Source organism: Ammospiza caudacuta, chromosome 13 (genome assembly GCF_027887145.1).
Source record: "Ammospiza caudacuta isolate bAmmCau1 chromosome 13, bAmmCau1.pri, whole genome shotgun sequence".
NCBI classification, from domain to species: domain Eukaryota; kingdom Metazoa; phylum Chordata; class Aves; order Passeriformes; family Passerellidae; genus Ammospiza; species Ammospiza caudacuta.
This window is the reverse complement of record NC_080605.1, coordinates 1,785,035-1,797,109: the sequence shown is the minus strand read 5'-3', so window position 1 is coordinate 1,797,109 and position 12,075 is coordinate 1,785,035.

Below are 12,075 nucleotides of genomic sequence, written 5' to 3'. Positions count from 1 at the left end.
ACAGGGAGGTGAAATCCATAGAGGCCATGGACACAACTGGAAGTAATGCAGAAATAATGACATTTAGGGGATTCCTCAGGAATGTCATGTGGGACAGGCTCCAGTACCTGCCATATTCTTGTTGGGATTTTTATTATAACAAATGAAAAAATTCCTTTCTCTATTTCCTAGTGGCAGATTTGTTTCTAGAGAATTAAGTTATATTGGCATCTGAATACTTTCTTTGATCTTTTACAGGCAGGATCTGCCCCCTTTTTGTCTGATTTCATGCTGTAATTGCTCTGGGCAATAAAATTAAACTATTTTACTTGTATGTGTATTTCAATTTCATTTTATTCCAGAAAAAGCCCTACATAATTGTATAAAATTTGAACTAGGTCACTGTTGCATCATAAAAACACAAACAGTAAAAAAATCACTTGTAAATTAGAGAAGATGCTTTCTTTAAGGATTTTCCTCAGCCAAATTTAAGGCCAGTAGGATTCAGGGACTTTTTCAAATTAGCCCATTATATAATGTTTCATGTTTAATGTATCATGTCTGTAATGTAGTTTAGATTATTTAAAATTATTCTCTTGGTATCTTTAAAATCTGCATACTTTAGTTACTACAGCACATCACTGAAGAGGATGATTTACAGAGCTTGATTTTCAGGGTTAAAGGTACAAAAAATTTTGTATGTCTGCTTTGTATGTGTTTTATTCAATTCTTTGGTGTACAGAGCCATTACAGTTGGGCTCAGAAAGCCTCTGTAGATCTGTTTAACTTGATTTCTGGGCACTTTGTACATGGGTGCATAAGGAAATTTAAAGGGCACGCGATGCTCAGAACCGCACACATAGTTGGAAGCGTGGAGCATTAATTTCTTCTTATATCTCTTACCCAAAGACCAGCACCAAACCAGGCTTCATTCTTTGTTTATCAGTTCTTTGAGGTTCTCATTTATTCAGGAAAATTTATCAACCAAGCCTATGACTTTTAAAGTATGAGAAGACGGATATGGTGTCCTCTTATGGCAGATGAGAAATTAATTTGAGTGAAATGAAACTCATCCTCTGTTTCAAGAATTACAGATTGGATTGTTGTGCTCCTCTCGCTGATGCTCTGAGAGCTCCCTGCAAATTGCACCTGGAGAGACCCAAGAGCACAGGTTCCAGACAAAAATTAGTTTTTCCATTAAATTCTGTAGAAGTCCTGTTTAATGAATGAAGGAAAAGCTAGATGAGGCATCAAGGTTGAAATCAACACTCAGACATGGAAATGCTGAATATTAGTCTTGTGCCTGGGAAAAAGCAAAACAACCCAGACCAAAGTATTTAAAAGTTTTCTGAGTTCTTTCAGCACAAGTCTTGAACAAAAGACAGGCAGCTGAATGATATCAAAATCTGATATCTATGCTTTAAACCTAGACTCAAATTTTTACTGAATAAGTGACCAGAGCATAAATCCATCCAATATCTGAGTAGAATTAATCCAGGAATGCCCCTGTGCACCCAGAAATGCTCTCAGATCTCCTTTCCCTCACAGACTCCCTTGTTCTGTTACACTCCCCCAGGATGTTCAGCTCCTCTGCCAACTTCCAGATCCTTAAAACAGGTTCTTTTGGCAGCTGCAAATGCTCTTATCAACAACTGCATTTGAAATTTATCCAACTCTCAGACAGTTGTAAAATCTTGCAAATTGAAAATCCTCGAATCTCCTGGGAAATCACTGTTTAAGATCATGTTTAATCTCCTTTTAATATCCTCTCAGCAGTTTGATCCTGATCCTACAGTGATGTAAATTCAAAGTAACTCTCCTGAAGTCAATGTAAAATCTAAGTAAGCCAATAGTGTTATTTTGGATTTATGGCATGAGAATAGAATCTGGCATGGCCTCCTTATGTTTTAGTTCCTTGAGGGAGCAAGTGGGAAAGTTTCTGAATCCTGTGCTCTTGTTTCCTCATCTTTACCTGCCAAAAGGTTTGTTTTCTTTTTTTGAGCTTGACCTGAAGACTTGAGACATCAATAAGTAATGAATCATATTCTCTAATGTGGTGGTTTCAGTTCGAAACCAGGCAAAAACACCAATTTCATGTAGCTGGCTTCAGAGCCTCTGTAGCTTCGACTCCAAAATCCCAGTGGTCGGCCTTGAGTCTCCCCAGGCACCTTCTGCCAAAGGCTCCAGGACAAGCCATGGTTCCCGGCTGCAGAGTAGAGCACGTTCTTCACCTCTGGTCCTGTCCTGACCGGGCCAAGGGCGACTGCATGAGCGATCTCCTGCTTGATCTGTGCAAAGGCTTGTTGCTGCTCAGGGCCCCAGCAGAAAGTGTTCTTCTTGCGGGTGACCAGGCAGAGAGTGCTTAGATCTGACTGTACTCAGGAACGTGCATCCTCCAAAATCCTGTGGCACCCAGGAAAGCTTGTGTCTCCTTCTTGCTGGAATGAACACAATGTCTTTGGTGGAGACATTGATGTGACTTTATTGATGACTTCAGAGGGAATCTGATACCGTCCATCTTGCCACTTCGCTCCCAGGAACTGGATCTCTCGGGCAGGTCCCTTGACTTTGCTCTTCCTGATAGCAAAGCCAGCTTTTAGGAGAATCTGGATGATCCTATCTCCTTTCTCAAATACTTCCATTGCCGTGTTCCCCCACACAATGATGTCATCAATATATTGCAGATGTTCTGGAGCCTCACCCTTTTCCAGTGCAGCCTGGATCAGTCCATGGCAGATGGTGGGGCTGTGCTTCCACCCCTGGGGCAGTCGGTTCCAGGTGTACTGCACGCCCCTCCAGGTGAAGGCAAACTGAGGCCTGCATTCTACTGCCAGAGGAATGGAGAAAAATGCATTGGCAGTGTCTATAGTGGCGTACCACCTTGCTGCCTTGGACTCAAGCTCATACTGGAGCTCTAATATGTCTGGTATGGCAGCACTCAGTGGTGGAGTCGCTTCATTCAAGGCACGGTAGTCCACAGTCAATCTCCATTCTCCATCAGACTTATGCACAGGCCAGATGGGGCTGTTGAAGGGTGAGTGGGTCTTGCTGAGCACCCCTTGGCTCTCCAGCTCATGGATCATTTTGTGCATGGGGATCACAGCATCTCGATTCGTTCGGTACTGTCGGCAGTGCACTGTTGAGGTGGCAATTGGCACTCGTTGCTCTTCCACCTTCAGGAGACCTACTGCAGATGGGCTTTCTGACAGTCCAGGCAAGTTGTTCAACTCTTTGACTCCCTCTGTCTCTACAGCAGCTATTCCAAATGCCCATCTGAGTCCCTTTGGGTCTTTGAAATACCCACTTCAAAGGTAGTCTATGCCCAAAATACATGGGGCCTCTGGGCCAGTCACAATAGAATGTTTCTTCCACTCATTTCCCATTAGGCTCACATCAGCTTCCACCAAAGTGAAATCCTGGGATCCTCTTGTCACACCAGCAATAGAAACAGACTCTGTCCCCACATGTCTTGATGGTATTGGTGTGCACTGTGCACCAGTGTTGACGAAGGCCTTATATTTTTGTGGATGTGCCAGGCCAACAAATCCACACAGTCCAAAAAACACGGTTTTCCCCAGCCTCTACCTGGCCAGAGGCAGGGCCCCTCTAAGCCTGGTTATCCTTCTTCCCTTGGACATATATCTTGGATGTTCCTTCGAGGGGATCAGACATGTCATCATCATCATCATACCTGGCAGTTTGGCTATGGGCAATTGGAGCTGCTTTCCTTCTGGTGGAACTCCTTTTCTCAGCCCTGTCTTCCTTCAATTCACGCACCCGTCGTGCCAGAACAGCAGTAGGTTTTCCATCCCATCTCCTCATGTTTTCTCCATAATCATACAGGAAGAACCACAGCTCAGCTCGTGGGGTGTACCTTCTCTCCCCCTGCTTTGCTCTCAGAACCAGTCTGAAAGGTGCAAAACTTATTCTGGGCTAAACAGACAAACGGGGACACAAGCATCACAAAGTCAACCCAGGACATCTGACTTCTTTGCCCCATTTCTTTCGCCTCTTTATTTTGCAATTCTCATAAAGAGTCTTTTTCAGTTACCTTTTCAACAGAACAGATGCTGAAATGGTGCGGGGACAGTATTAATTTAATTGCATGAATCACAGCAATGAAAGACAATTAATCTCTCTTTTCACTGCATGATCAGGAGGTTCAAACATTCAGGCATATTTTTCTAACCTTGGTTTTGTTGGACCATCATTGTAACCATCATTATTACAAATTTTAATATAACAATTAAAAGTCAAAAATTTCACTAGATCCAGGTTTAAATGTATAAACATGTGTAACTCCTGGGGATGCAGGGGTGTTATTTATCAATATTGTATTTAAATTCTCTGTTTCTGGTAGTCTTGAGTCAAACTTTCCAATACTATGTTCTACCACAAGTAGTGCAGTCCAATTAGATCTTCAAAATAATGCCAAGCTGCATTGTCAAACTAAAAAGGAAAACATGTAGGCCTATAATATAGTTCTGTGTACTTTATCATGACACCATAAAAATCATAGAGTGGTAAAGTGGTTTGGGCTCAAGGGACCTTAAATCCCACCCAGTGCCACCCCTGCCATGGCAGGGACACCTCCCACTGTCCCAGGCTGCTCCAGCCCCAGTGTCCAGCCTGGCCTTGGGCACTGCCAGGGATCCAGGGGCAGCCCCAGCTGCTCTGGGCACCCTGTGCCAGGGCCTGCCCACCCTGCCAGGGAACAATTCCTCATTCCCAAGATCCCATCCAGCCCTGCCCTCTGGCACTGGCAGCCATTCCCCGGCTCCTGTCCCTGCAGCCCTTGGCAATTGTCTCTCTCCATCTTTCCTGCAGCTCCTCCAGGCCCTGCAGGGCCACCCTGAGCTCAGCCCAAAGCTTCTCCTGTGCAGGTGAACAATGCCAGCTGTGCCAGCCTTTCCTGCCAGCAGAGCTGCTCCATCCCTCTGCTCATCCTGGTGCCTCCTCTGGGCTCTCTGCAGCAGCTCCAGCTCCTGGCTGTGCTGGTCCAGGGCTGGGGCAGCTCTGCAGGTGGGGTCTCACCTGAGGGGCAGAATCCCCTCCCTGCTGCCCATGCTGGGCAGTCCATGACTTCATTGCACAAGTCCAGATGGGACTAGGCTGAAATAACTGACTTTTAAAAGCTTAGGAAAGTGGGCACTGGGTCATTTTAACATCTTGTGGGTATGGTCTTGAAATTAGGCCAGTATCTGGGTCCCTTCAGGACAGGTCCCAGTGCCTGGTGTGGAGCACTGGGCAGGCAGCAATGGCAGAGAGCATCCACTGGATCCTGAAAAGCTGCAGGAGGCCACCCCTCTCCAAGATGCTTGGGAAAGCTACGGAGAGTCACAGTAATCAATACATCCCTAAAGCTGAAGCAACTGCAGAGAACCTCTCAGAGGTTTCTGCATGGCAGAGCATTGCAGGTGCTCCTTTCCATGGAAATGAGTTCATCTAGATGCTAAACAGTTTAGTGAGGGCTCCCTGCACATTCCTACACGGCAGCGGTGGAAAATGGAGAAAGATGAGGCTTTCTCTGAGTAGGTCTTATGGAAATGAAAGCATTTTCCATGGATTAAGGGCTCTGCAGATCCAGAACATATGTAATTTTTTCCAATACTCCTAGGAAAGAGCCATTCAGCTGTGTTAAATTGTATGAAATGCTTCTGTGAAGCGTTGCTTTGTGTTGTATAACCTGAACAGAGGCAGAAGAGGCCTAGTCCATGTGCAAATTCCCATTTGTTTCTTTTTTAAATACATAGGTTTGCTTCCTTTGTTGATTAAATTAGGAGGAAGGGCGCATTGGATTCTCAGATGGAATGTGTTTGTCTCCTGCTTGCATTTGACAGTGTGGCATTACACTTTGGGCATGTTTTTCAGGATTTCTTAGCACCCACAATATTTCACTTGGAAAAAACCCTGACATTGTTAGATGCATTAAGCATCTGTGTTAATCTACCTCCTGATTTTGAAAAATGGAAAACAAACAGCAACACATCTCCACTGTGGAATTGACAGAAGATTTGTAGGTTGGGTTTTTTGTTTTATTTTTTTTTTCCTTAAAAGCTAAAAAACATCACCACTTATAAGGAAAAAAAAACCAAAATCAGCAAAGGACCAAGCAACAGAAAGGCATTCTCATGATTTCTTATAGATGCCCAAAGGACACCATGTTTTTCCACAGAAGCTTGTTAGATATCTATCTGGGTGAGAATTAAAGGCAAATAGATGGCTGAGCTTCCTGCCTGTTATTTTCAGGCATCTCTTCTCTGAGTGGGATTTATGATCCCTGACTTGCTTGTACATGGAACTAAAAATGGTATTCAATATTTCATTTATATTATTGGAAAATAGAAAAAAAAAACCCCAGCAGACTCTTCAAATAATTATCTGGGCTCAAGCAAAATGATACCGTATTATACACAGGATTTTAAAAAGATTGTGCTGTGTGATCAATGAGATTTTAAACCCTGTGGCAGATTTATAGTAAAGAGGTGCCATTTCATTTTTTTTTAACAAGTTTAATAACTGAGATTGTTTTCTTGTTTTATGATTGATTATTGTGTGAATCATCTGATGTTTTCAGTTGTGACTCATCTGACAAACTCCAAAGTCTGTTATATTTTTATCTCCTGATAAAATCAATAATAAAGAATTATAATCTTGGGGACTTTAAATAGTGAAGCGAACATATTTCTTTTTATAACTTTTTTACTCCATTAAAGCCACCATGTTTTTACCAATAGCAGATAGATGTGAAAGCAGTGACAGCACGTGATTTATGGATAAAACTTCATAATTTTGCCATTATTTTGCTAGTCTACGCACAATTTATAGCTGTTTACTGAACCCGAGAGTGGTTGGTCTCTTGGATCATGGCTATTCACATACAGACGTGAAAATGCCTTTGATTACAGCCTTGTGTAGAGAGATAAGTAGCTCCCAGCTCCGGGTGCCTGGAACAGTGAGGGGACATGGGCAGAAATCTCCAGGAACAATCTGAAATACTCGATGCCTCGCTGGGCGAGATTGACTATCTCAAACTGTGGGCATTCAATGAAGAAAGATCTTTGTGCTGGATAAGCATGACTGCCTGGTGTCCCTCAGCACAGGGGGCTGAGCAGGGAGATTACAGGGACAGCACTCTCCTTTAAATCTTCCTGAGCACAGCCAGGGCTGTTCACAAACTGATGCCTGGTGTGCCCAATACACACAGAAGGAATATTCCCAGCAGAAGTACATGCTAACAAATCAAACGTGATTTCTCCAAACAAAACAGGAAAATGGACCAAAAAAAAAAAAAAAACATTGTGAAGATGATCTATTTTTTCTTAGATTTTGGAAGAAATAGTCAATCATTAATTGTACAGCACATCCTGCACCAAAAAACTGACATTCAGACCTGGAATGAAAAGACATGATTATTAGCAGCTATTTAGCTGTGCTATGTCTTACTGTCAGATGTGTGTGCAAGCTGTGCATGCTCTCTAGGAAGATGCAGTGATTTTTTTTTAACTTGTTTCCTAACAAGATAAATTAATAAGCTATCAGTTGACTACATTAGAGGAATATATTCAGAGGTGTTATCCTGCTTGGCAGCCTGTGCAGACAGTGCCTTATACATGGCTGGAATCACAGAACCATGGAATTTTGGAATCTCCTGGGTTGGAAGGGACGCACAAGGATCATTTGTCCCTCCATTGCTGACTCAGATCCACCTGGCCATCCACCAGGACCCCCAAGTCCCTTCTCATGGCTTCTCCCCAGCCTCTCATTCCCAGCCTGTCCCTTACTGTGTGTTCATACACATTAAAAAATGCATTTCTTTCTTTTAATGCACAGCGTCAGAAATAAATGAGCCTCAAGTTCCTAACTAAATAATGCCTTCTCTAAATGAGAAATTTAATTTTAGTTTTTGTGTTTCTAAAGAACTTATTAGCAGAAGACATTTATAGGTTAAAAAGTTTATGAGGTCGGTCTGACTCACCCATGCAAGCCTTTTTTCCCCTTGGATTCTTTGTGCTGTAATTTTTGGATACTGGGTTGAAGCTATAAATAGTTCACAGTTGTGAATCTACACTGGTCAGCAGACCCTTTAGTATACAGCATTTTTGAATTACTGCCCTTACAAATAATGTTCTCTGTGATAATCTACTTCAGTGTGGTCAAAATCACCCAGCTGGGGCTTGATCCCTGCGTGGGCCAAGTGTGTAACTCAAGGCAACTAAAAGTGTCCCAGTGCTTCTGGAAACCTCCCAGGCTTGAGAGCTCCTCAGGACAAAATCTCTGACCAGTCCAGTCCTGCCTGGCCTTCACTGCCTCCCAGCAGAGCTGAGGAAATGGGATGATGGCCAGAGTGCTGCTGCATTCACAACAGTTACTTACCACCTCATAAAACTGAATAAAATAGGGTCAAAAGATTCAGAGGACTGTATGAGAGTAAGATGATCTCAAAGCTCAGTGACAGCAATGTTTCAGTGTCCATGCATTGCCAAACATCCTCAGATTTTATAAAACAAAGCCATGAAGGGAGCTCTCCCACTAAAGCCTTAACGCAAACACACCCAGCTTTATAAGGTCTCTGAACACTGGAGAAAAATCAACTGTTGTCACTGCAGCCTAAATGAAACTGGACTGCATTCTGTTGTCTTCTGTGGGCAGGAAGGTGCTGGTTCTGTGGCCTGAGCCTGGATGCCTGGGTTTGGCTGACAGGAGGGATTTTCATCTCCATGAAGAGCTGTTCCGCTTGGGATAGGTGTTTCCAGCTGACACCTTATCGGTGTAGCCTGCGGCCTTGCAAAATGCTCCATGTGCACATCTGAACTTTAAAACCACCCCCAAATCCTCTGTCTATGATTGTACTATTTCCATAGCTCAGTTTGGTTTTACTGTGATCCTCTTCCCACTTCAAAATTTCCTTTTCCCTTCAGGTTTCAGTGCTTCAAGTCTAACCCACGGAAAATGTTTGCATTGCTAACTTTGTGGAGATTCTGTATCAGTTGTTTTGTGTATATTTGTTTTAACCTCAATGGTTTTGCCTTTGTTTTAACCTTTTTCAAGTAAACAAGGAAGACATTTGTTATTGGAAGAAATGGCTCTAGGTAGCAGCTGCTTTGAGCTGTTTATTATTTATGGTGTAAAAGCCTTGCTTCCTCGCCACAAGGAAAACACTTTTGTTACTTATACTCTTTTTACACACTTGTCTTCTCACTGGGCTGGCTTGTGACTTTAATTAGTTTTCCCTTTTTTTGGCATTATTAAGAACAAGGTTTTTTCTCTCCTTCAATCCTGGCCACCTTTCATGTTTCCACATAGGATTTAAATTGTGCTTTGATTCATTAGCAAAATGACACTGAAATTGAAGGACATTTTGAACAAAGAACTTTGTTCTGGTTTTGTGGAATATCCTTTCCTATAGACCTCTGCTTTTCCTGCTCCTTCCTGTGCTCCCAGCTCCTGCAGATAGCAATATGCTACTCATGTGCCTCTTAAATCTCTAATATTTTCCAGGTGAGAAGAAAAGTGAAGGAAATTGCAGGTCTGTTAGAGGGAGCTGAGAGAGAAGAGCGTGTGTTGGCAAAGCCTAACAGGACTGGGGGGGCTGCAGAAAACAGGGTCAAAGAGATGGAAAGAAGTTTCTCCTTTCCTATTCCCTGTGTAAATGCGCTCAAGCTGCTGAGTAAATGGGGTACTGATAAATTCTTTTGAGTTGCTAAAGGCTTTTTGCAGTTCAGTTCCTGAAGTTCACAGTTCAAGCTTTTCCATGCATCCCAATGCAAATGTCCAACTCAAACTTGCAGCTTTCTTACCCTTATTTATAAACTTACAGTTTCCTTAAACAATAATTCAATTAGCAGAAGTGCATGTATCCCTTTAGATGCTTAGAAAACAAAGCAGACAGCTTATCTTCAAACAAAAAATGGGCTAATTTACCCAGCAATAAGCATAATTTTTAAAAAACTTCAGATTCTGTAAACCCGCAGTAGAAAAGAAACCTTTTATTTTTTCAGTTTCACAGATTTGTTATCACAGATGTTCTTAACCTAAATATATGGATATGCAAAAACAAATACTGTTTAAAATATGTATAAACTTCCTTTATTTATGTCTGACACTGATTTTATTCTGACTCCAGGTTTCAAGCAGCTGGAAATGCTAACTGCAGGGCTCAGTGTGCTCCCCTGCTGCTCCCCATGCCTTCCTTCGCAGCAGGAGAGCTCAGCCTGGTGTTTGGGGGTGCATCTAACATTTTGTGAAGAGAGCTGACAAGTGTATCTAGAGAAACTTTCCAGCAGTGAATGTGACACTGAGTTTAGCTTGGTTCAATGTGCCATTTGTAGAGGGACCACCAGCCCAGGGCTGTGAAGGTGGGGAGTCACCAAAGGCAGAAATGGGCAGTGGCAAATCCACTTTTCCCTGTGTCCGTGCGTGCTGGGAATATCAAGGTGTGGCCTGGGCAGGCTGTGAGCTCACAAACACTGGCAGGAATCCACAGGGCAGCTCTGCAGCCACTCCAGGCTGCCCTTCCTCCCTGCCCATGTGTGCCCTGCTGTCATTCCCTGGGCAATGCTCTCCTGGAAAGATGGCATGGCGCTTTGGAGCTGCTGCAATGGGAGCTGCAGTGGCTGAAGGGAATATTCCAAATGTCGCCATTTATCAGCATCATGGGCTGACTTTGGTTTGAGCACTTCTTCTTTTTTGTGTCCAACAGAGAAAACAGGTCCTGCCTCTTCCCCTCCAGCTGGCAGATAGATGGCTGTAGGTAGGGTTTTAGTGAGGAGGTTGTCTTTGGGATACAGAGAGGCTTATCCAGCTAAAGGCCTGTCCCAGCCCGAGGGACTGTTTATTGACATTGACTGGACTTTTTCTACACACAGCCTGTTAGAGATTCAATTTTAAAATGGTTTAAGGTAGGTGAAATTAATTCCACAGTGGTTATTCAGGTAATCAGCCTTGGGACTTAGCCAGAGGTACAAATACAGATTCCAGCAGGAGTTTTCCTTCAATTTTGTTTGCAGATAAGGACCATCCATCCATAGATCCTATGGGAAGATGAACAAATGAGAAAAATAATAGCAGAATGTGATTAGTTTATGCTGAGATTTCAATGCAGAAGGAAGGGAAGACACAAGGCTCTCTCCAGATCAGATGTTACTGCACTCATTTGTTAACGTGTGTCCTTGAATGGAATTAATGAAACCTTTCATTATAGATCAATATGCTCTTTGACTACAGAATATTATGGCTACCTATTGTATATGCTTAATTAGATTGAAATTGCTTTCACATTTCCTTTATATTCAAAAAAATCTGATCTCAGCAGTTTAAAAAAGGGAATTACAGAAGTCATCCCCTCTGCCATGTGCTGGAATCAGCAAGAGAAGGGGAAAAGGGAAAAAGCTCCTCTGCCAGCTCTCAGGTCTCAACTTGGTGTCAATTATGGCAGAGCTCACTTGTGCTGCCATGTACCCATGACAAAACCAAATTGTAATTCTTTTACCATCACCAGAAGATTGACTGGTGTCCATTGAAGGCAACATGTTTGGAGTGGGTCTATAAAATCAATTTTGGGACATACTTGTATTTTTTGTCCAAAACCAATTTCTTGACAAAACTGTTGTCAAATTAATGTGCACCACCCTCCTTCCTCATCCACATCTCCCTAAAGACGTTCTCAAACAATCCTTTGCATCTTTCATTTCTTGATGGCCTTTATTGCTCCTTGAATTCTCTCTCAAAACCCAGTGTTAGAACATGTTATCTTAGTCCCATAGCCCTATTCCTACAAAAATAAAGCCCTTAGACCTTCAGTACTTATCACTCTGCTGTGCTGTTACCTCATGCTTTCAGCTCAGTCCCTGGGGTGTTTCTGTGTCTGCTCAGGGCTGTCCCTGAGCACACACAGGACAACCAGGGCCCTTGTTCCTCACCCCCTTCAGCCACCCAGGTCCCCAGGCATGGCCCTGGGGCTGTGTCTGTGCTCCAGCTCCATCCTCCCCACTCATGCACACCCAGACCTGTCCCTGGGCCCTTCTCAGCTCAAATGGCAGCTCTCAACCACGCTCTGAAGCACTTTGTGTCCTTAATTCTCCAATCTCTGCTCTG